General features: G+C 38.4%; 1 pseudogene; it reads left to right on the top strand.

Annotated features, from left to right (window-relative positions):
- Positions 1-13,824: 13,824 nt before the first annotated feature.
- The window catches only part of LOC118978954 (60S ribosomal protein L28-like), a 57,402-nt pseudogene continuing 46,770 nt past the window's right edge, over positions 13,825-24,456 (top strand).

Genomic DNA, 24,456 nt, shown 5'->3' with positions numbered 1-24,456 from the left:
TGGAAACTATTTGGATAATTCAGAAGGTCGCAGCTATGGGCAACTGATGATTGGCAGCTATATCATGATAACATGCCTGCTCATGCATCATGTCTCATGCAGAGTATTTTGACAAAACATAAAATCACCCAGGTGACTCAGCCCTGCTACAGCCCAGATTTGGTATCCTGTGACTTCTGGTTTTTCCTAAAACTAAAATCACCTTTGAAAAGGAAGAGATTTCAGACCATTAATAAGATTCATGAAAATACAATGGGGCAGCTGATGGTGACTGGGAGAACTGTGTAAGGTCCCAAGGTGCCTATTTTTAAGGGAACTGAGGCATCATTGTCCTGTGTACAATGTTTCTTGTACCTTGTATCTTCTTCAATAAATGTCTCTATTTTTCACATTGCATGGCTGGATACTTTCTGGACAGACCTCATCTAGCTGTATATGATACCTGTTTTCATTTTAAAAAGAAACATGAGATAAATAGATAATTTTTTATTTGATCAAAGTTTTTAACCTGCAAGTAGAGATGGGAATAGAGAGGGGAAACCATGAGAAGGAGTGGTATTTCTCGGGATACACATTTTCGTATACTTTTAGTTTTAGAAGCATGTTAATGTTCTACATATTTAAAAAATATAAAATTAAACCAACAAGGTTGGGAAGGAAAGAAAAATTAAAACTAAAGCAAATGAACCTAATTGTATTTTAAATGAATCCCACAAGAACGCTGAAAGAAAATGAACACTAATTCAAGTAATTTATGAACACTCTATTTGACTATATGCTCCCTGTCTTGGGCAAGATTGTGGCCCAAGAAGTGTGAACAAATCTGAAAATCATTTCAGTAGATTTTGTTTTGTGTGATGGTACAGGTCAAAGGATTCTGAAACAATTTCAATGTGTGAGAGGATTTGACAAGTGAGTAAATGTGTTGCTGGGAGCCAGATTTGTCACTCTGAAAGAAGGGACATACAGATACGCAAGGAGGGAGGGTAAGAAAGAACCACATACAGGGTGGACTGGAATTGGGGCTGTCAGTGTGAATTCATGATTTCTACAATATGGGTGCATGTGTGCAATGCATGTGACTTGTGCACATGCATGCATGTATGAGCATACACAGGTATATGTTTTCCTATGTGTGTGTACACGTAGATATTTTCTAGTTCTATTCACTGAAAAGACCAACAGCAGAGACACCCCTGTCGCTAAGAGCATATAGCCTCCATTCTCAGATTCTAATTCCAGGTCTCATGAGAAGGAGCCGTGGCCGTGCTGAGAAATGGCTAACTCCAGGTTATCTTGATCAAAAATATCTTTACTTTGTCTTTGTATTTGAAAGATGTTGTCACTAAGCCTACAAATTTAGGTTGACATTTATCTTTCTCTCTGCACTTTGTACTACTGTTGTTAATTCCACAGTTGTTACTTCTCTGTTGTTAATTTTGAGACGCAAACTCTTTATGAATTTGTTAATTTTTGTAGGTAATTCAATCAAATGTAGTTTCTGACCCATTTCTCCCTCTGGAATTTCAATAAGATATGTTCAACCTTCTTACTCTATTATTCATATTACTTGACTTAGCTTTCATACTTCCCATCTGTCTCTCTGTGTTTTGTTATGCATAATTTCTACAGATCTAGAATCAGATTTTCTAATTCTCTGAGTTTTTAATTCCAAATATACTTTATGCAATTTCTGGAAATTCTGTTTTATTTTTTTTTAAATGTTTACTCTTTTTTTTTAAGTTTCTTGCTTATTTTACCTATGCTTTCAAACTTTCTGGTGTTTTTTGTACAGACTACACATAATTATTTTATATTCTGTGCTTAATAATTACCTGAAAATTTTACAGATCTGATCCTATTCTGTCCTTTCTGAGCACAAAAGCTCTTGATGCCTTCTATTTTGTGACTTTTTTTTTTACTCTCACAAGGCAAATACAGTTTCTGGTTCCCCCTTAAGCTAAGCATATAGCCAATTCAGATGACTCATTTTGTAGGATCTCATATTAGAGACCTAGGGTGGACTCAGGCATTCTTTGTTTTCTGCCTTATGTGTTTCAGAAGGTCATGAAAGCTGGCACTCAGGTTCATTCTGTAGCAAATATCCTCAAAGCCAACCTAAATTAAGTGAATGACTTGGCTCTTCAGGTTCTTGCTTTCCCTGGGTTTTGACCTTGCAGTCATAAACTACTTTTATGTTATTTTAAAATGTTTAGTTGTTTTCAACAAGAGAGTAAATCAAGATACTTGGTCCACCATAGTGCTGGAAACTTCTGGAATTCCCCTGCACATATTTTAACCAACTATATGTGAATGTGAAATTTATGCTTCACATTTCATTTCATTTAAAAACAACTTAAAATGAGAAGCTGAAAAACCACCGATCTAATGTAACATGCCTGCTGTCACCTAGGAAATAGAGTGATACCTGCACCATTGCTCTCTTCCAACTCAAGCTCTGAGGCTCTTTCTGTGACTGGGGTGCTGGCAGCAGGTAGGGGTGGTTAATCCAGGGGCTGGGGTTTAGTGCCCCGGTGTAGCAGAGTTTGTAATGATGCTTCCTGGGCAGGTAGGACGCCTTCTGTCCCCATATAACTTTTACTCCCTTGAAATACTCAGGCACAACCTCCATTCTAGATGCCTTGTCAATATAAACCCTTAATCTTGGAAATACATTAAACATCAGTTAAACACACACACTTGGATTCTACCAATTACAATATTGGGTTAGACTCCTTTTTTGTTAAATAATATGTCCAGAGCATTAAATAATAGAAATAAAAATGAAGTACTACATCCTAATGGTTTTCCATGCTACGTTGTCTTTACAAATGTGACTATCTAATGAATGGCTATACAGTAGTGGGACTGTTCCATTTTTAGCACATTTCTGTGACTTCTGACTCTTGGCTCTTACCAACGGAGCCACTATGAATACCCCTGTAGTTCCTCTGTACTTAATATCTCTAATCACTTGCTGAAAGTAACTTTCCAGAAGTTCACTTGTGAGATTATAGGACACCCATGTTTTTAAGGCTAAGCATATGCCATCCCAGTATTGTTCGGGGGAACTGGGCCAATTTGCCTTCCACCAGCGGCCGTGGAAGCGAGTGAGGGAGGATGGCTTTTCAAAGGGAACATGTTCAGAGCTAGTCCTCTGATTGATTTCTCATAAAAAATCATTTCAGTAGATTTTTTATCTAGCTCCTTCTCTAGTCTAAAATGATAGAAGGTTCACTACAGCACTCTCAGTACTGTGTCTATTTAAAGATCATCCAAAATATCCAGGCTTCCCTCTCCTGTCACTTGGCAAAAAATTAATATCGGAGTTATTGCAGTTTCTCCAATAACCGACACATCTTTGCTTTGACAAAACCCCAGCCATCACATGCTGACTAGTAGCCTGTGGTATTTTCATAATTAATTAGAACTAAATGGTAGTACCACATAAATCAATAGGCTATTTTCTTACTGTTATCTCCTTGAAGAATTCTGTTTGTCCACAGACCCACAAACCCACAGAGTGGTAACTCATGGTGGGTCCCTTGTAACTAAGGTGAATTAGCAGGACATGCAGCTTTTTTGACACTAATTCTGCTTGGATTTGGTTTCATGAGAATCCAGTAATAAGATTTCTAGCAGATGACGTTGAAAGAGTGATCTTATAAAGTAAACAGGCAGCTGGCTACCCAGCATGGTTTTAAATTTGTTTTCACTTAATAGGAGACGGGATTTTTGTTCATTCGATCTCTTGCTGTCTCCAGTTAAATCCTCCTGCCTTGCTGTTACTGCTCTTGAGATTATTCTGTGCAAAATGGCATTTCTACATAAAGAGCTTTTAGCCAGGGGGCAACAGACCAGCCAGTACATTTGAAATGACTGTTTCTTTCTCTCCATGAATGGAAAGGTATTTTAAGCATATGTAACTCCTCCACAGGCTAACATCTGTCAACTTCACCATGTACAACTTCATCAGCTGAAAATCAAAACCCATTCATAATACTCCTGTTTGCAAACTTCTGTCATCGAGGCTGTTCAGGCTGTGCCTTCCATTGCAGAGAGAAACAAGGACCTGAATGCTAAAGGCTCAAATTTAAGTTAACATTTGAAAATTGCAAAGAGGTGACGATTGCAGAAAAGCCCTTCTTCAGAGTGACAGTTGGGAAACTTGGATGTGGGACAAATTTGAGTCATATACTGACCTGAGCAAAGATTAACTTTTCTCTGACAATAATGGATTTTTCTGGTTGTTCCTGTTGTTTATTGGGGTGCAATGTAAGCCTTTCACAAAGCTTTTGTGTTAAGTTTCTTCATGGATCTGAGTGCAACAATATGAAGAATATTGAATTTATACAGGACAATCCTATAAAAACTGAGTCAGAGAAAGGAAGTAAGCTGATCATTGCTAATACGGTATGAAACTGCACACACACTCGTAAATACCAATGTGACCTAGGAACATGAAGCCAAGAGAGAACCTCTACACTGGGAACGAGATTTTAGACAGTATGCTCCTTGCATATTTTTAAGGATATCTTACTGTGTTATTTGAATAATGATATGTTTTATGGTAGAATTGCAGCCTATATATTCTTTATTGTTATTCACTGGAAACAACTAAATAATTATTTCCAGACCAAGGTTATAGAAATCGATTTAAGTGAACCTAAGAATTAGGACATTGCATAAGAATCACCTGGGGGATTTGTTTAAAATGCAGTTTGGGGGTGTTGTCGACATGATTCTAATCTGGTACATCATTAGTGGAGCCTAAAAATCTATCTTTATCACAAGCACCCCAAGAGATTCTTATTTGGGTGGTTCACAGAAAAAAAACCCCACTATTTTAAAAAAGCAATTTTAAAAAGATAAAAATCAAAGAAATAAAAATCAGCTTTATAGAAAATATAAATAAGGAATTAGGTTTTCCTATGTAATTTGCTTTTATTTTTGATAAAAGGGTGAAACTAGAATCCCGATTCCTCAAGAAGCAAGGCAGATTCACTGAGGGAAGTATGCATTCTGGGGGGCCGGGGTTCTTCGAAGGTCACTCCTGCCTGGAAGTCATTGGAGATTTTCCTAAGTCACTGGCCTGCCTGCGTTTCTTTTTCCTCCTCTCTGAATGGAAAAAAAAAGGCAGAACCTTTCTACCATTTGGAGAGGTTGAACATAAAGCAAAACAGTCATGAGACAGCTTTGTAAATCCAAACTGGTGTCATTATATTCAATATTTGGGTAATGCTTAATTCTTTCCAAATTGTTGAATTTACTATATACCATAATTACAAGTGTATAAGCTTTAAAATCAGACCCTGAACTACATAATCATAGCCTCTTAGGGGCATTGAAGGGTAATTCAGGGTCACAGTCACATTATATGTAAACCAATCCTGAAAGATATAATCTTAAAGACTGGCTGTGAAAAGAAGAAATTTCACAGCTTCCCTCGGCAGTTGTGAGTTTCAGGGCCTGAAATCTTTCAACAGAAATCCTTCTGAGTTCTTAATCCAAGCCATCTACGCCAAAATCTGGCCTACACTGTGGTAAACGGGGAAATCTGCCCACAACTCATGCTATCCCTCCATGGACGGAAAAGTCTTAAGCTTTTTCTCGTTGGTGTTGATGTTATTATTTTAATGTAAAGTGTAAAGCCAGTCCCTATGGTGTTTTCACTCAATGCCTCAGGAAAACACTCCATGTACTTGTCTCTTGCTTGCTTCTTTTCATTTTAGGAATTAAAGCGTAATTTGATGACCACAGTGACTATCGTGTATGGAATTGTTCCTTAGCCTTTGTTGCTGTTCTTGAGTAAACGTTCTTAAAGACCTTTAGAAAAATCTACTAAATTTATCGGGAAATTTTTTTCATAATTTAATAGTGCGACCTTAACAAGCCAATTCTATCTCCCTTGTTCTCAGTTTCCTCCAAATGATGGGCTGAAACTCGACACTATCAATTTAGTTCCTTTAGAAACTCTTAAAGGTGTTCGTTGGAGAAATAGGATTGGATTAACCCAGAGTAATTTTGTGACATTAAAAGACTCCTTTTTATTTTATTTTATTTTATTTTATTTTATTTTATTTTATTTATTTTATTTTTTGTCCTCATCCAAGGACATGCTTATTGCCTTTAAAGAGGGGGGAAGAAAGGGAGAGAAACATTTATGCAAGAGAGAAACATTGATCGGATGCCTCTCAACTGGGCACCAAACAGGCCACCTGGGTACGGGCTCTGACCAGGGATCTAACCCATGGCTTTCTGCTTCATGGGATGACACTCCAACCTACTGAGCCACACCAGCCAGGGCAGGACTTTGGTTTTGTAAAATTCATTATTGTTTTCTGCCATTTTGTTTTTCTCACACCTTGTCTCTTCTGATGATGAAATAGTCTTTTGTGAAAGAAAGGAAAGAAGGAGGTGAAGGAGAGAGGGAGCAAGGGGGTGGGTAGGAGAGAGAGGAAAGAAGAAAGGAGGGGCTAGAAGGAGACGAAGAGAGGGAAGAATGGAAAGAAGGAAAGGAAGGACAGTAGGCTGCAGTACTAGCGAGGAAAGTGGATATCACAGTTACACAGTTGAAAATCATGCATGTTTAGGGCCTGAGCATATCCTCTGCCTGGGGGCAAATTGATTTCCTAGGATTGTTTCCTAGGATGTATGAACATATAATTGGAGATAAAATATATATATAATCTAAAAAATCCCTCAAAAACATAGGGCCTCAAATCAATTATATCAGACTCCTCATGGTTTGGGGGACCTAACTCATTGCCCCAGCATCTTTCTTAAGACAAGATCTTTGATGGATGGGTGCTATTTCTTTTAATACTCCTTTATTCAGCATCCATTTTTGTTTATGGACTTAAATTTCACAAATAGTGTGAAAACCCTGCCAAGATTCCTGCCTGCTCCTTACTCAGTGGAGAAGCCTGGGCCTTTACTGGTGGCCCTACTGCGAATCACCCCGAGTGCTGGGATCTCAATGTGGCCCTTGGTGAGCACATCTTGGCTTCCACCTTCCCGAGGTTCCTATAGACTTAAAGACACTAAGTGTGCATCGTTCCATGTCAGAGAATCTAAGAAAGTAGTTTCTGATCTACATGCACCCCCATGGCATAGCAGAGGCCCTTTCCAAAAATAGGAGGGGAACTAAAGGTTGCACAGGTGAGAGCGTCAGCAGCAGATCTGAACAAGCATACTTCTTCCTGATCAGAGTGTAGAGGGTAATGCCAGGGTCTCTCTTTCTGACTCCATGATACTGAATACTGATTCTGAAGGAACGGGGTTTTTTTTTTGTTATCAAATCAATTGGAGGTGTATCTCCAGATGGTCTGACAGTTCATGTTCCCCGCCATCATTTGACCTTGATTGTTGAGAATTCTTTACAGTGCCTCTCAAGAAATGGTGTATGAATCAAAGTGCTGCTGGATGAGCCTGGGATCCCCTGCTTCTCACTAGGGAACATGCTGTTCCTGGTGCAACTGGATGACTAGACCCAATGAGCATCTTCTATAAAATACTTGGGCATTGGCTATTTGACCTAGTTCCCTGAGGACTCATCAGAGCTCTAAGGTGGAGCAATATAAATTAGACACCACACAGACTCAGGTAGCTTCATGTGATCTTTCCATTGGTAACTCTGGAAGCTGGAAAAAGCTTCCTGGAATGCGTGCTGTCACGGGTATTTTTCTTTCAATTCTTGCCGGCTTTTTTCTCCTTTAGTTCCTGAAACCCAATGCTGCTGTGATTTACAGTTGAAGGTTTATATTTATGTCCAAGTACTTAATCGGGATTTTAGGCACAGAGACATTTCAATAGTCCTATTATCATTATTTAGTCCAGATATGGATTTTTCCCTTGGCAACCTATAGACTAGAATATTTTCTGCAGAATGTGCTAGAAAGGAAGGGAGAGCACTCTTGTTGGAACTTTATGAAAATGAAAGCTCTAAATCACCTACAAATATAGAGCCAGCTTCCAGCATGCCAGATCAAGATAATACCTCTAAATTTTCATTGTTGTAGAAGGATTTAACCAGACCACTTTTATGCACATTAATGAATGTAACTGCCCAGTCACCACTGTGGAAAAATCAGGGTTTAACAGGGTGAAATGATGTATCGATTATACAGAACCTCAGTCAAGGCTGTGATTTTTTTCTACATATTTTGTGACATTATTTTATCTAGATATTTACGTCCTTGTTGCCCTCTTGTAGCATTCAAGGCCAAATTGTTTCACTCAGTTATCCACTTCATTCAAAGCTCTGTGTTCAAAGAGTTTGGGAGGAAGCAGACAAGGTACAGTCATGGTATAAAAAAAGTACTATGTGAGCCCTGGCTGGTGTAGCTCAGTGGATTGAGCACGGGCCTGTGAACCAAAGGATCACGGTTCGATTCCCAGTCAGGGCAAATGCCTGGGTTGCAAGCCAGTCCCCAGCAGGGGCCAATTCCCAGCAGGAGACACATGAGAAGCAACCATACATTGATATTTCTCTCCCTCTCTCTTTCCCTTCCCTTCTAAAGATAAATAAAATCTAATAAATAAATAAATAAAATTATTTAAAAAAGAAAAAAAAAGAAAGTACTATGTTTCTTAAACTTCACATCAAATATCTTGATTGAAATACAGATGCAGGGGGTAAAGTGGGTGGTGAAATACATGGTAATAGAAAGAAACTAGACGCTGGTTGGTGAGCACACAAGAAAATATACAGGTGTCAAACTATAATGAAGTACACCTGCAAATGATATAGTATTATTAACCAATGTCACCTCAATAAATCTAATTTAAAACATACAGATGAGAACACAACCACCACCTCAGAGCCCAATCATAAAAACTTAGCCCATTTCATCACACAGAGTGTTTTTTACTTAGAGAGTTCCAAATATTATGGATGTAAACTCAGGCTTTCTCTACTATTTATATTCTTTGTTTTCTCAGAGAAAAGTAAGGCATCTAAATATACATTTGAGATCCAATATAGGAAAAAATGGGGATACCAATATTAGCCTTAGGACTATAAAGTCTTTCTTTCAAAAATTTCTGTCTGAAATATAACATCAAATAAATTCTCCAATTTAAAAATATGATTTTTGTTGGAGAGGCCATGGAGCCCTCCTTCACTGGTGGTGGAAAAGTAAACTGGTGCAGCCACTGTGAGAAACAGTATGAAGGTTCCTCATAAAACTCAAAATAAATCTGCGTTTTGACCCAACAATTCCACTGCTGGGTTTATACCCTAAGAAACCTGAAACACTAATTCAAAAGAACCTATGTACCCCAAGATTCATAGCAGCACAATTTACAATAGCCGAGTGCTGGAAGCAACCTCGGTGCCCACAAGTAAATCAGTGGATCAAAAAAAAAAAACAACTCATACATCTACACAGTGGATATTATGCAACAGAAAGAAAGAGGAGCTTCTACCCTTCTCAAGAGCACAGATGGAACTGGAGAGCATTATGCTAAGTGAAATAAGCCAGGTGGTGAAAGACAAATACCAAATGATCTCACCTATAAGTGGAACCTAATCAATGAAACAAGCAAGCAAAATATAACCAGAGACATGGAAATAAAGAACAAACTGACAGTAACCAGAGAGAAGGATGGAGGGAGAAAATGGGGGAAAGAAGGGCAAGGGTCGTCAAGGAACATGCACAAAAGATCCATGGATAAAGCCAAAGGGGGAAGGATGGAGGGTATGAGGTAGGGGTGGGTGGGATAGGAGAAAGTGGTGGTGAGAAAATGGAGATAACTGTATTTGGAAAATGATAAAAAGTATTTTTAAAAGGATACCAACACAGAAACAAAAAAGGAAATTAAGAAAAGAGTTACCATATGGCTCAGAAACCTCTCTTTTGAGTATCCCCCCCAAAATTGAAAACATTTATTTGCAAAGGCATATGTACCCCTATGTTCACTGCATCATTTATAGTGACCAAGACATGGAAACAACTGAAGTGTCCTTTGATAGACAATTGAATAGAGAAGATGTGGTACACACAAGGCCTGTCCATAAAAAGTCAAGCCATTGTTAATATAATGAGAATGGTTTGCACAACATTGACGTAACCTGGCAGCCAAGGATAGTGGACTGGAATGCTCATGTGTGAACAATGACAACTTCACTGTACCAGTCAGTGGGGGCAGTAGACACCACTGAGTAAGCATATGTATTGTGTGGATATTGCATTCAGAATGACTGAGAGAGTAGAGCAATGAATCCGCATCAAATTTTGCATTAAGCTTGAACATTCCTCTGTGGAAACTATTTGGATGATTCAGATGGCAGTAGCTATGGGCAGCTGGTGATTGGCAGCTTCATCATGGCACCATGCCCACTCATCCATCAGGTCTCATGCAGAGCTTTCTGGCAAAACATCAAATCACTCAGGTGACTCAGCCCCTCTACAGCCCAGATTTGACTTCTGGTTTTTCCTAAAACTAACATCACCTTTGAAAAGGAAGAGATTTCAGACCACTGGCAAGATTCAGGAAAATATAAGGGGACAGCTGATGGTGATTGGGACAACTGTGTGAGGTCCCAAGGTGCCTACCTTGAAGGACAATGAGGTGTCATTATCCTATGTATAATGTTTCTTGCATCTTGTATGGTCTTCAATAAATGTCTTTAGTACGTGGCTAGATACTTTCTGGAGAGACCCCATATATATTGGAATACTACTCAGCAATAAAAAAGATGAGATACTGCCATTTGTGACAACATGGATGGATCTTGAGAACATATTCTAAGCAAAATAAGTCAGACAGAAAAGTTAAGCATCAAATGATTTCACTCATGTGGAATATAAAACTGAAAGCAACAAATAAACATGTAAGAAAAACAAAAACTCATAGACACAGACAACAGTATGGAAGCTACCAGAGGGAAGGAGGGTAGGAGGGATAGTAAAGAGTAAAGGGGTTCAAACATATGGTGACAAAAAAAGGTTTGACTCTGAGCAGTGGGCACACAATGCAAAATGCAGATGATGTATCAGAGAATTGTGCCCTTGAAACCTATATAATTTCATTAGCCAATGTCAGCCCAATACATTTAATAAAAAGAAAAAAATATTGTTTTAAGAATTTACCCTTTAAAATTAAATATGGGCATTGCTATTAAGATTATTCTTAATATTCTTCATATTCTCATGAGTGAAATACCCACAATTATGGAAAACATGATGACGCTAATTGTGTCTCTAATTCAACAAGAAGTCATCAGCCAACATTACCAGTTTAGTGACTTTTATGCATCATAGTTAGCAAAATAATATTTAAACATAATAGTTACCAAAATAGTATTTATTATTTTAGCCATGTATTGTATATAAGATATGCATGCTATCTTACCTATATATCTATAGATACATATATATACATAGATATATTTTATTGGGGAGAATGAAAAATATAGACTGATAAATTCCATATATACATATACGCACACATATATATAACCCATTTACTGTTCATATTACATTAGCCATATGTATGTGTGTGTATATTTAGTGTTCACTACTGTGCTATATTAATGACATTTCTATTACAAGCCACTAAGTATATAACCTTGGTGGCTTCTTTTTTCTCACTTTTTAGATGAAGTTCTTGGATTAGGTGCTCTCTGAGGTGCATTTTGGCCCTAAAATGTTATGACTCTGTGTTCTCCGACATAAACTGGGCATCTTGTCTTTCATATGATCCCACCTGCTAACTAAGATGTCACCTGTCCCTCATTCCTAATAGGAAACCATGAAAACATTTAATAGGTGACCAGCCTTTTAAAATCTAGCCAGATGAATATCATAAGAAGGAATCCACTCAAATTTCACAGAAGATAGTAATTAAAATTTTAAAAGAGGACATTTAAATGACATTCTTAATTTAAAGTTTTGGGTCACTTTCAATTTGAAGTTATTTGTTGTGGAAACTCCTGAAATAGGGCAATCAAGTTTAAAAATAATTCAAGATGTTTCATCTCATTTGGTCTAGAACATAAATATGACTATATATTGTGTTATGTTACTAGGTCTGACCCAGGCAGTCTATGGAATGAAATGATTCCATTAAATACTTAAGGAAATTTTCCTTGAATACGTCTATTGATATGACTACTATGTTGGCTCATTCAATTGGACATTCTAAGACACCATCATCATCTATAAATGGGTAATATCACATTATAATAATAAAAAGAGCTAACCTAAAAATATGCCAGGTACTATTCTGAAGTTAATGGTTTTGAGCTGGGTACTATCATCCTTCCTATGAAAAGGAAGAGAACAAGCAGGGACCAAGGGAAAAGTGGCTGTGCCTTTCACCATTATTATGGGAAAATCTTTCTTTAGAGGTGGATTTTTGCTTAGTTTATCTACTCATTCATATTTTCATTTATCCTTTTTTAGCACTGCCTAGTAGAACCGCCCTTTAATTCCTCACTGGTCGCTTCCTAGAATCACTTCTCATCTAGTACCTGATACTTTCAGGGAAACTGAGCTGCAGGGACCCAAAGCCTGAGGTTACTGACTCAAGTCACCTCTTTCTCCATCTAGATTGTCTGTGACATTCTCACATGCATTTTGCATAGTTATCTTTAGCAGTTTCCTAGCCAAAGACCCCCTATGAAATGAAAGAAGAAACTAATTTCCTCCTTGGGTTTCTGTGCTCCTGGGAAACTTCATCTTGAACCATTTTTATATTAACAGCCCATTTCCATGAGTTTCCAAAATCCCACTTTTTCTGCAGCTGACTTTGTTCAGGGCACACAGAAACGATCACAGAGCTTAACACACAGATGTCTGCAAAGATCACCGGATCTGTTGACCTGTGCAAGCCCTGGTGATTTCCTTGCTTCCAGGTTCTGTCTGAGTGGATAGCCAGTTACACTAAAAGGGAGGTTGGTGTGGAGGACAAGTGTCCACCAGGAACAAGGACAAGGTTATCAATTCACTATTTTTCTGCCACTTAGGTAAGCTGAAATTTAGAACAAAAGAAAAGCCTTTTTCCTAGTTTTTAAAATTATGTATAGCATCCGTCCTTCCTGCCACCCCCAACATGTTATCCTTTATTTCTAGACCTGAGTGAAATGATGCATATTCTGTCATTGCCATTTCCATAAAGTTAACATGAAGTAAGCCATTTAACAAGTATTTCATTGGAGGAAATGAAGAAGGTAGACTGAGAAATTCCCGTAAAAGTTTGTTATATAATTTTAAATGCTTTAGAATAACGTCACAATATCCTGCTTTAAAAAAAGATCGGTCCTTTGTGGTAGATGTTATTAGTGAAGTCCTTGAAGCAAGTGGTGGAAAATGGATTTTTCATTACTTCAAAGGCAATATTAAAGGGCCATGAAATTCGAAGCTCCTGGCTTTTATCACGGACTTTTTAATGTCAGGATTTAAACATTTTCCTACTCAACATTCTTCTAACAACTGTAGTTTTACAGAGGAAGGAATTGGTATAACGGGCCTGGATCATAGTATGATTATTAATGGATAGGCATCAATTAAGCTGATATTTAAATGGAAGATAGTCATATCAGATAAGAGAACAGTATGATTATGATTAAATGCATAAAAGGTTTAATCTGCTTTGGTAGTACACTTTAAACCATGTGATTATTTGTTGGAATATAAACTGTCACAAGAATTCTTCTGCCTGTTTTCCCCTTGCTCACTGTCGCTAAGCACAAATAAAATGTTCCATATGTATTTTCCTTAATCTTAATATGGTTATGGGGATGCTTTGTGTAGATGATGGTGTTGAGGCTCTATCATTTGGTCATCAAACGAAGCGGAGAGGGGGTCAGTGTTGGAAATGGAAATCCAGGAGCACTCTCGTGGACGTGTGCTGTCAAGGAGCTTGCACTCCCCAGAGTTCACTTTCGGCTTCCAGGAGGTGCCACGTTTTATCATTGTAGCCTTGGCATTAGCACAACAACAGTGTGCTCACGAAGGATCTAAGGACGTAGTGACTGTGCATGTGCCCTACTTCTGTGAGTTAATAAAAATGTATAAAACCTGTTCAATAGCAACATTTGTAAATTTCAAGTATTATTTCTTCACCCACTGGAGACCAGAAAAACTCAAAAAATCAAATTCACAGATTTTAATACTAATGCCTCCTTAAACAAAAAAATACTCAATAAGGTCACAAAGAGTTTATTTCCTCATTTTCAGACATCTTTTCTTTTTACTTTATCTTTATTGTTGACACCGTTACAGATGTTCCCCTTTTTGCATACACATTTTCACTTGGAAACTCTTGAAATAGGAGAGTTCTTTAATGTCGTGTCTTTTCATCTACCCATGAGACCCTGGGGAGCTGCGGGAAGTGTTGCGAGAGCCCCTAACGTACCATATGGGAGACTGACCCTGCCTCTGAGTGGAGCCAGTGAATTCCTTTGATGGAATCGGGCAGTTGGAAGTGGGTTTTCTCTTGCATGTAAGAAGGCGCCCTAGCCGACAGGCCCTGTGGTGCACATCGCCAGTGCCTTGCTAGGCTCCCCTGGCTTTCTTTCTCCATCTCCTCCCATTTGATGTGCTCCATCTTGCTTCTGATGGCCTGTACCTGTGACACTTCTCGGAGGCCTGCTCTCGGGCTACTAGGGCTGCTTTGATTGTTTGCTCAGAGAGCCGGAAGCTCCTTAGATTTACATCCTCCCCAGCACAGGCCTTAGCCAACCACCTCCTAGTACACAGGCAGGAAGCCCAGGCTCCTTGCCTAGAGTTAGGAAAAGCCTGAGGCATGCTTTATACTCAGAGCCCCCCTGTGGGACCTGCACCTTTGGTGAGCTTTTTCCACTGCTTATCCAACACAGCCACTTCACTTCCCGGTTTCTCCTGGGAGCACTTCCTTACAGATGACTGGAGCACAAATCCTCACTTGAAGCCTTCCCCTGGGGAATCCAAGCTAATCGCCACTGGTGCTGAGTTCTATGTGAAATACATAGTGTGGAACTAATAAGTGTGACCAACCAGTGTGGCAGCCAATTGCCTTCTCTAAAAATATCAACTTTTATTTTACAAGTCAAATGAACTACTAGAACACATTTAGCAATAAGGCACATGCAAAATCAGATTTTAGAGTGAAGTTCAGAGACATCCTCTAGCGAGCCTGTCATGTTACATATAAATCTTGTCGTGTTACAGACTTGAAATCTCGTGATGTTACATGACTTATTCCAAGTCTCTTTGCTGGTTAACGACAAGGCCAGGGCTGGAAGTCAGCGCTTTTTTGGTGCCATAGGCAAGTTGCTGTGCCTAACTGTGGACTCCAGGCATCTTATTCACATCACATCTTCTCTTAGAGACAAATTATTTATTAGTCTTGTGTGAGAGAGAGAGTCTCAATAGCTAAATTATTAAAGCAAAATACTATCAGCATGAATATGATGAATATAAATTAATTACTCTTAAACATATGAACCATGGAGTCAGTTCATTTCTGAGCCACAGAATAGACTAGAACAGGAAGAAATGTAACCCAAGAAGATCAAGGTTATAGATAGTGTTCTTAATTTACTCTTTATTGAAAAAAGTACAGTAAGGTCCACAGGACATAGGGAAGAGAGGTTCTAGTGTCAATAGCAGAGAAAACATAGACACACCTGAATTAAATTGAAGCAGAGAAAATGGGCTTGTGTGGAAGAGACAAACCATTAAGAAACCATATAGAAACCATTAAGTTGGAGAGTGTTAAGTTTGTTCCTGGGTGGTTAGGTACATTTGGCATAGGAAGACGGATACTTCAGATATTTACCCTGTTCTGTGTATTTTTGTGTGTGTGCATCTATGTGTGCCTTGGTGTGTGTTTAGTGTGCAGCCTTTGTTATTCCATAATGCTAGTAAAGTGTAGATAAAGGTCTGAACTGAGCTGTAAGGTATTAGGGAAGGTAATATTGTACTGCTGTGCTGGCCTCTCCTGGGCTAGCATTTTAAATAGGATACAGAGTCTCACTCTTTGTAAGTCACCAGAAAGATGACAAGAGCGATGGAGAGACGGTCAAGGCATGGTGGATTTTGAAGATAACAATTGGGACCCTGGTCTAACTGCCCTTGGTCTTTACCACATGGAGACTCTCCTTCCACTGTATCTTAGAAGCCCCATATTGTGTTTTATTAATAAAGTTACTGATTTTTTTTACAGAAACCCAGAATGACTTTTATTTAAAATAAACATAGATAAGGCTTTAAACAGGCCATGAGTTTAGTATATAAATTTAGATAGTACTTCATAGTAATTCAAAGACTTTCTTCAGCCTGGATATGGAAATCCTATCTACAGAAAAGATCATGTAAAGCATATCTTTTCGTGGAGGACAACCTGAGGGAAACTCTGTTTGCATCAGAAAGTGTGAGAGAAATATTTACACGCACATGGATTATGAACACCTAGATAGATAGGAACTTTAAATGAAATTCCAGAAATGTTAGTATATATTTTTTTGCTTTTAATGCTCTTAATCTCAGAGACTAAGAAGATAAAATACACTGTTAACAGCATTAAAAAATTCTCCCTATAGTCCTGCCCATATACTGGGGGGAAAAAAACAAAAACAAAAGGTCAACGGGAATTAGGGAAGTTTTCCATGGAATTAAGCTTTATTAAATCATCTATTATATCCCAGGTGCCCTTTTACCTGATTTCAACCTTAGCTCACATAATCTTCAAAAGTACCTTCTGCACAGTACCTTACACATACATTTGAAAAAACATCAATCATATCATAAGGCAAAATAACATTCACAAGATAGTAACAATGAATTTAAACAGTCAAGGTCATAGTTATAGGAAAAAATCAATACAAGGCTAACAAATTGCAAAAATTAATAATAAAAGAACTTTAAAAACTTTTTTATAAAGTTAATCATTATTTGGAAGAGAATAACATCAAACTTTTGCATTTTTTATATCCTTAGAGGCGAAGGTGGTACCTGGAAAACTAAGTAATACCTAATTATTCTAGCTGGAAGGGCTCACGGTTTGCCCTGGGATTAGCCAGCAAGTGATGTTAGGCATTCTTAGGCCAACAGATGTACATAAGGATGCAAGATGTTTAGGAGCCTGGGCCAAGTCCCTGTTCATGAAGCAGTTTCTGTAAATTAAAACAATGTGCCCTTGAAAGTTGATTGAAGTGAGATTCTCTATATGAACTCCATTTTCCCATTAACTCTTATTGGAAAACAGGAGGTGTATTTAGTTAATCAACAAGTATTTATTGAGTGTTTATTCAAAGTACAATTTCTATTAGTTTTTTTACAAAATGGACACTAGGGCAGAACTTGTAAGACTAACCACCTGAGGAAAAGATCTACCCTTATTTGGTGACAGAGAAGTCATTTTAGCCTCACAAGCATTTCTAGTTATTTTTTAATGCTAGCCATACTCAAACCTCAGCTTATCAACTTCTTTCTTGGTCTGCACCTCAAGCCTTTTAGATTTAACATGAAACAAAGCCTGTTCACTGCCAGAGGCAAAGTCAAGTTGCTTCGCTGCTTCTGTTTATTCAGCATGTACTATGGGCCAGGAAATGAGCTAGGTTTAGGATGTATTTATTAAATCCTGAAAACCAACCTGGGGGTGGGCACTTCCATTATTGCTCTCCTGTTGTTGAGGAAAGAAAGACCCTACAACGTTAAGCTCACCCTCTCTGAAGGAACAGGAATATTCTCAATGAGACAAGAGTCAATGAAGACAGGTAGGATAAAGATATAGGTAAATTCTTACGTGAAATGAAGAGCAATTGAAAGAATGATCTTTAGGTTCTCCACAAAATAGGAGGCAATAGGGGGAGAGGGTGAAACAGGAACTAGAAATAAAACTACTGGTATCGTAGCTTGGCTTTCTGATATTAGGCACTTTATGTAAGTCTTTTTTACATAAGTCTTTTACCTACTGCTTACCATAACCCTTTCAAGAACATAATATTTCTCTCATGTACAAAAAGAGAAAACATCTGAGGAGCTGAGAAATTACATTGCTTACCAAAAGCCACGCAGTCTACAAACTCTATAGAATTTACCACAAAATCTTCATTCTTCCCCATGTGCCATGTAACTTCTCAATTCTCAAGGTGATGGGAATGAGCTTAGAAAATTGAGAACAGAAAGGTTTGGAGTAGTCACCGTGGGAAACCAAACTCACAGCCAGACAGATGTAGCAAAGAACTGCCCAGCGAGACTGAGAACCAGATCTGAGGATGTGAGATTACAAAGTGTGATGGCAAAGTGGAGTCAACCTGGATGATTAATTGACTCCCCACAAGAGCAAGGCAGAGTGCATGACATGAAGTTTGGAACTGCTGGAGATAAGGAGGTAGACAGGACTCATAACACTGGCATATACAAATACTTAGACTACAAGGCAAAAAATTATATGTGGTATGTGCCACGAGAGAGGAACAGAGAATGTCATGCTTCACTTATTCTAATCCTAAAAGTTCACATTTTAACATCACAGAATTGGGATGTATCTTAGAATTGGTGACATCTTTTCTCACCAATGACCAGGTAATTGTCAATGCATAGTTGTGATTGTTCATTCTTGAACTTGGTCATGGTGTCCATATTGACTCCACTTCAGGTGGATTGTGTTCACCGTGGATATTACAGGTATTCATTTGTACATGCCATTTAAAGTGTCTTCTTAAAAAACGACTCTGTGATTTAGCATTTAAAAATTACCACTCACATAGAGGCATGGAAAGAGTGCTAGGAGGTATACATGGTATGTTAATCAAGCAGACATTTATATTAATGAATTATAAAGGCAAGTTCATATTTTTATAAAGCAGGAGCTCAAGTGTTTCACATGAGCTACACCCAAAAGTAGATACAGTTAGTTATATTTTGTTGCTAAGATATCAAGAAGGATTGCCTAGCACAAATCAAGTGATTCCATTAAAGGTAGGAGAAATGGCCCCCTAATTCCTAGGAATAGATATAGTCTAGTTATCTCTTGCTATGTGAGAGAACTAAATAGCTTAAAACAATACTGGTCATTTATTATCTCTCATAATCTCTGCGGGGCAGGAAACTGGGTGGTTCTCTGACTCAGGATTCCCTGTGCCGTTATAGTCAGAAGGAGACTAGAGCTGGGGCAGCAGACGGTGGAAGTGTGGTCAAGCATCTTTCTCTCATCCTGTAGTCTCTCAGCATGGGCTACTTTGGGCTTTGAAATATCTTGGCAGCCCCAGGGCCATTGGGCCATCTACTTGACCACCAAAGGCTTCTTGAGTGAGTATTGCAGCGAACAAGATGAAAGCTAAATTACCCTGTACAACCAAGCTTCAGAGGTTATGAGGCAACACTTCTGCTGCATTGTTGGCTATGAGCAAGTCAGAAGCCTGTCCAGATTCAGGAGGAAGGGAATTCACTTCACCTCTTGCTTACGAAGCAGCAAGTTCCTAGAGGAGCATATGGGCTTGGAGAAATTGTTGCAGCTGTATTTGGAAAATATAATCTGCTACGAGATGAAAGAAATGTCAAAACAACAAGAGGCTGGCATTACTGATTCAGTCATTCTGCAAGATTTAGCCTTAAAGCCTTGAACTTCCATTGAACTTCCTGTTGACTTTGAACAGAAGCCATCTAACTTCCAGCAACATGTGATTCAGTCATGAGGGGGGAAAATGAAACTATAAAATTATGATGATTAAGTCCTGGTGTTCTGGAAATAAGTTAGTTGTCAGTGCTTAAAGAGGTCAAGATCATGATCACCAGTTATGTGTCTTCTATGTCTAAATGATCCTAAAAGAGCCTGTACAGTAAGTTAAAATACAAATTCTAAGGGATTAGAGGGCACCATGCCGTACTTCAACTGGCCACATTTTGCTTTGGTAGTGCATAAAATTATGTGTCCTACAATTGGTGGAATCTTTGGCTTTGATGAAGGGCAGAAAGTGCCACGAAAACAGAAAGTCAGGAGAAAGTGTCTCTTCTTGGTATCGTCCAAAGGCCCAGAGAAATGGTACTAGAAGTATTAAAACTTGGAAAGTCAAGGAGTAGGTCTGAAGAACATTTTACACTCAAACCCATCCCATCTACCCTGGCTGTACCTCATTACTCTATATGTAATTCCGACTCTAATCAGTCTTTCCACTTCCCCTTGTGAAATTTCTGTGAATCCTTCATGACTCCTTACAGGTCCTGCCCACCACATGTTGAGAAGATTTTACATCAGTTGCCACCGGAAGACAGAGAGGGTAGCCTGGCAGGGTGGGGCCTAGTTTATCTGTTTTACCTGTTGGGATTTCTTATTAGGTGAAATCCCAATGGGGATGATGAGTGGGTTCACAGCTTAAAAAAAAGTAAGTCATTGTAATATACCTTGTGCCTCTAGGAGAGCATGCGATTAGTTAGCTGATATCCATTCATTCATGAATGCCTAGCATGAGCATCTTCTAGCTGTTCGGAATGTGGGAGGCATTGGCTATCCATGATGTAGCCTGCTCCATGGAATTTCTAATTGAGTTGGAGCGGACATATGTTTTCATTTCTTTTGGGCCAATAACTAGAAATGGGATTGCCGGATCGCCTGGTAGTTGTATATTCAACTTTTGTTAAGGTAGTTGTACCATTTTCCATTTGCACTAGCAGTGATGAGAGTTCCACTTCATATGGTTAGTCTTTTTAAGAAAATCTAGTCATTCTAAGGATGTACATTAATATATCAACATGGTTTTCATTTGTACTCCCTAATTACCAATGATATTGACTATCTTTTCATGTGCTAATTGGCCATTCCTATGTCTTACACTGTGAAATGTCTGCTCAAATATTTTCCCATTTTAGTTGGAGTCTTTGTCTTCTCATTGAGCTGTAAGAGTTTTTTATATAAGTTCTGTATATGAATCTTTTGTCAAATACATGTGTTGTGAATAGTTTCTTCCATTCTGTGGTTTCCTTTTTCATGTTCTTAATGATGTCTTTCAAAAGCAAAGTTTTAGAGTTTGATTAAGACTAACTTACCAAAGTTTTCTTTTACGGCTCATGATTTTTCACAGCTCATGATTTTTTATGGCTCAGGCTTTTTGTGTCACATCTGAAGAATATTTGCTTATGCTGAAGCCGCAAAGATTTTGTCTCATGTTTTCTGCTAGAGTGTTTTTCCTTTTAGCTTTCACATACAGATATGATAACGTTTCTAGTTGGTTCTTTAATATGATGTGAAACAACATTTGGGACTTATTTTTAAAATTTCCCTCTTGCTTTTCACCTCCCAGTCCTTCCTATTGTTCCACCCCTATTCCTTTTACCCTCTAGCTCCTTCTGACTTGTTTCTCGTAGTCTAGGAAACCAGATGACCAACCTCATTGGAAGATACTGTGAGACAGAACCTGAAAGACAAATATTTTTTAAAGATTTTTTATTTTATTTATTTTTAGACAGAGGGGAAGGGAGGGAGAAAGAGAGGGACAGAAACATCGATATGTGGTTGCCTCTCACAAGCCCCTATGGGGAACGTGGCCTGCAACCCAGGTACGTGCCCTGACTGGGAATCAAACCAGCAACCCTTAGGTTTGCAGGCTGGCGCTCAATCCACTGAGCCACACCAGCCAGGGCAAGACAAATATTTGTAAATGCTAAGGGATTTAAGGCACCTATTTTGGCAATATCGAAGCCTGACTTTGCTGGATTTAAGGGCCTATATTTTTCAGATGGCCACATAATAGGATCTCTGGAGAAGTGCCATGCTAGTCCCTATATTATATTATTTCAAGTTTACTCTGTAGCATGTCATTTGGGAAACCCTAGGCTGTCTCTTAGTATTAGTAATTTGCATATTGTGCCTAGCATAATTCCAGTCACATAAAAAGGGCCTCGTAAATTAAATATATTCTGGTGATTGGCAGCAAATGGAAACGACAGTTACTATTCTCTAGAAGAGTAGATTTGCTTTTTGGCTGTTGTATATTTTTGATCGCCAATGCATGTATATTTGATTATATATTATATACATTTATCTTATTTATTTATTATGTAAACACTTATTTTTAATTGAAAACATTCAAATATAGACACTGAACAGAATGAAATAAAATAAATTTAAATATAGCATTATATCTTCATCTTCCACTCAAATTATACTATGATTTTAGACTCGGAGGCATAATACAGTATTCCTACTTTTTAAATTGGATCCTGAAATTGAGCACTAGTGTATGATTCTTTTAAATGTGAAATTGAATACATTGGCTTGGTGAATAATCAATACGGGAGACTGTATTTACTAATAATTAGACTGTTATATTTAGAACCCACATCAATTAATAAAATTTTCTTTTGTAAAGGTATAATGACTTATTGATAGTAAAACTCTCCTTTAAAAATGTAAGATACTTCATAACCAGTTTTGACCAGCCTTTATTTGCTGCTCAAAAAGTAAGCATTTCTCAATTATTCTATTCAAACCATCAAGGCTATGAAGGGGATTGCTGTGCCTCTCCTACAAAAAATTTTGGATGCCCCCTTATGCTTCTGTAAAATTCTTATGTTTATAATCTTTCATGTTCAGCATGTGCCTTCTAAATATGCCAGTGAAAAATAAAATGATTACTTGCCCTCAAATGTTCAGCAGACATTCTAAATTAGCCAGCTGGTCTCTTGTCGTAGCTGAAAATATATGGTCTTTTTATGAAAAGTGACAGTAAGTACATCCATGGCACCAGTCACTTGATATGCAAGTGGAAATTTTGTTGGTGCAATGACCTATGATTGGAGAAGGGTAAAAGTGTGTAAAGAAGGAGAATTGATGAGAACAGGGCTGCTCACGCCTTGCAGTGGCTCCCAGAGAATCATTCATTGAGGAAGTGAAATCACCTTGTTTTATGGCAAGGCAGTAATCTCGAGGTCTACATTTAAGTTTTTTTTTATTATTATTGAAGATTCAGAAGTCATTTAAAAACATAACCTATTAGAACAATTCAATGCACCAAGTCTATTTGCAAAATTGTGTTGTAAATCATGATTCATTACGTGACTGTGATCAGCATACAGTGTTGGAAATTCATCTCTCTGATGATATAGCCCTGTCCCTGTGGTTCCTTTTATGCAATGGAATAGTCTTCACCCCCACTTTTGTTTCTTCTTTTTTTCCTTTTCTCTATTTTGCTCAGTTTTGTTCCTCTATTTTATTGCCTGCTCTATTTTAAACTACCTTATACTTATTCTTGGTCTATCTTTTGTAATCTGACTTCCATCACCAGTACTATGAGATGTATGATAGGGACAAAATACCACAATAAATAAAGCCATCTTTATTTTCACTGAGACTCCAGACTCCTCTCACAGAGCATGAAATAATAAACAGATGAATGCCTGGGTGATGGCGTTGGGGAGGGCTTCAGAGAGCTTGTCCCCAGGGTCCCCTTGTTTAAAGATGAGGAACTGAAACCCAGTGAGGCCAAGGGACTTGCTCAGAGTGAAGTAGCAAACGTTCAGTCCTCTCAGACCAGTGTTTCGCCACCTGCCCGAACTGCCTTTGTGATTAAAACCCACTGAATTGTTCAGTTGGCAGTCATCATCTTGATAGCTAAACCATTTGTGACAGTTGTCTCTTTTCTTGAGAAGGCATTCAACCAATTTTACACAGTGTTGATGGAGCACCTGTCCCATGGCAGGGCTGCTGAGGATACAACAGAACACAGAGCCCAGCCCTCATGGTCACTGCTCTGGTGGCGTGAAGGTGATAAATAGCATAAATGAGCGAAACACGTAGTATGCAAGATGATGGTAAGTGTTTTTGAGGAAAAACAGTCAGAAAAAGGAAATTGGGGATTTATATTTTAGAGTTGAGCGGGGCAGAGTGGGGAAAATCCTGAGCAGTGTAGCTGGGAAGGTATCAGAAAACATTAGGGTAAAAACCTACCATGGTAGGAAGTTATGCAATCCATTTCCCTCATGGCTGGAAAATGTGGACCTTTTTCCACAGGGAAAGAAACCAAGATTTCCATAGATCTCTCCTTTATCTTCTATAAGAAGCCAACCCAACCAGGAGGACATCTTGGTGTTTGGGTCTTTTACCCCAAATATTTGCAGCAATCAGACGCATTTTCTTTTATATTGTGCATTGAGATGCAGGTGATTATAACAACCACCACTCTGCCCATGAAAACTGTAAATGGACTTAGCTGGCATTTGAGATCTGCTCAGAGAAAACTGGATTTGTGTCAGCTGGGCCAGGGCCTGCTTTCTGCCATCATAAAGGCTTACCCTACAGGACTCACGTGAAGCACAGCTTGAGAGAGCTCTGCCAGTTGGAAACACTTTGCCCTCTGACCTGCAAAGCAGAGGACAGGAGAAAAGTCATTTGTTTACTAAAAAAAGAAGCAGTTTTCTGACAGTGACCACACCTTTGAGCATCTTATGAAGGAAATAACTCACAATGATCTCTGGAGATTTAACTATAAACTAACTTTTACTGTAAGTAGAGGAGAGCCAGCTTTGG

Source organism: Sturnira hondurensis, unplaced genomic scaffold (genome assembly GCF_014824575.4).
Source record: "Sturnira hondurensis isolate 20B ecotype Veracruz unplaced genomic scaffold, ASM1482457v3 Scaffold0022201, whole genome shotgun sequence".
NCBI classification, from domain to species: Eukaryota; Metazoa; Chordata; class Mammalia; order Chiroptera; family Phyllostomidae; genus Sturnira; species Sturnira hondurensis.
Note: the sequence above shows the minus strand (reverse complement) of the source record. Positions and strands in the feature narration are given on the sequence as shown.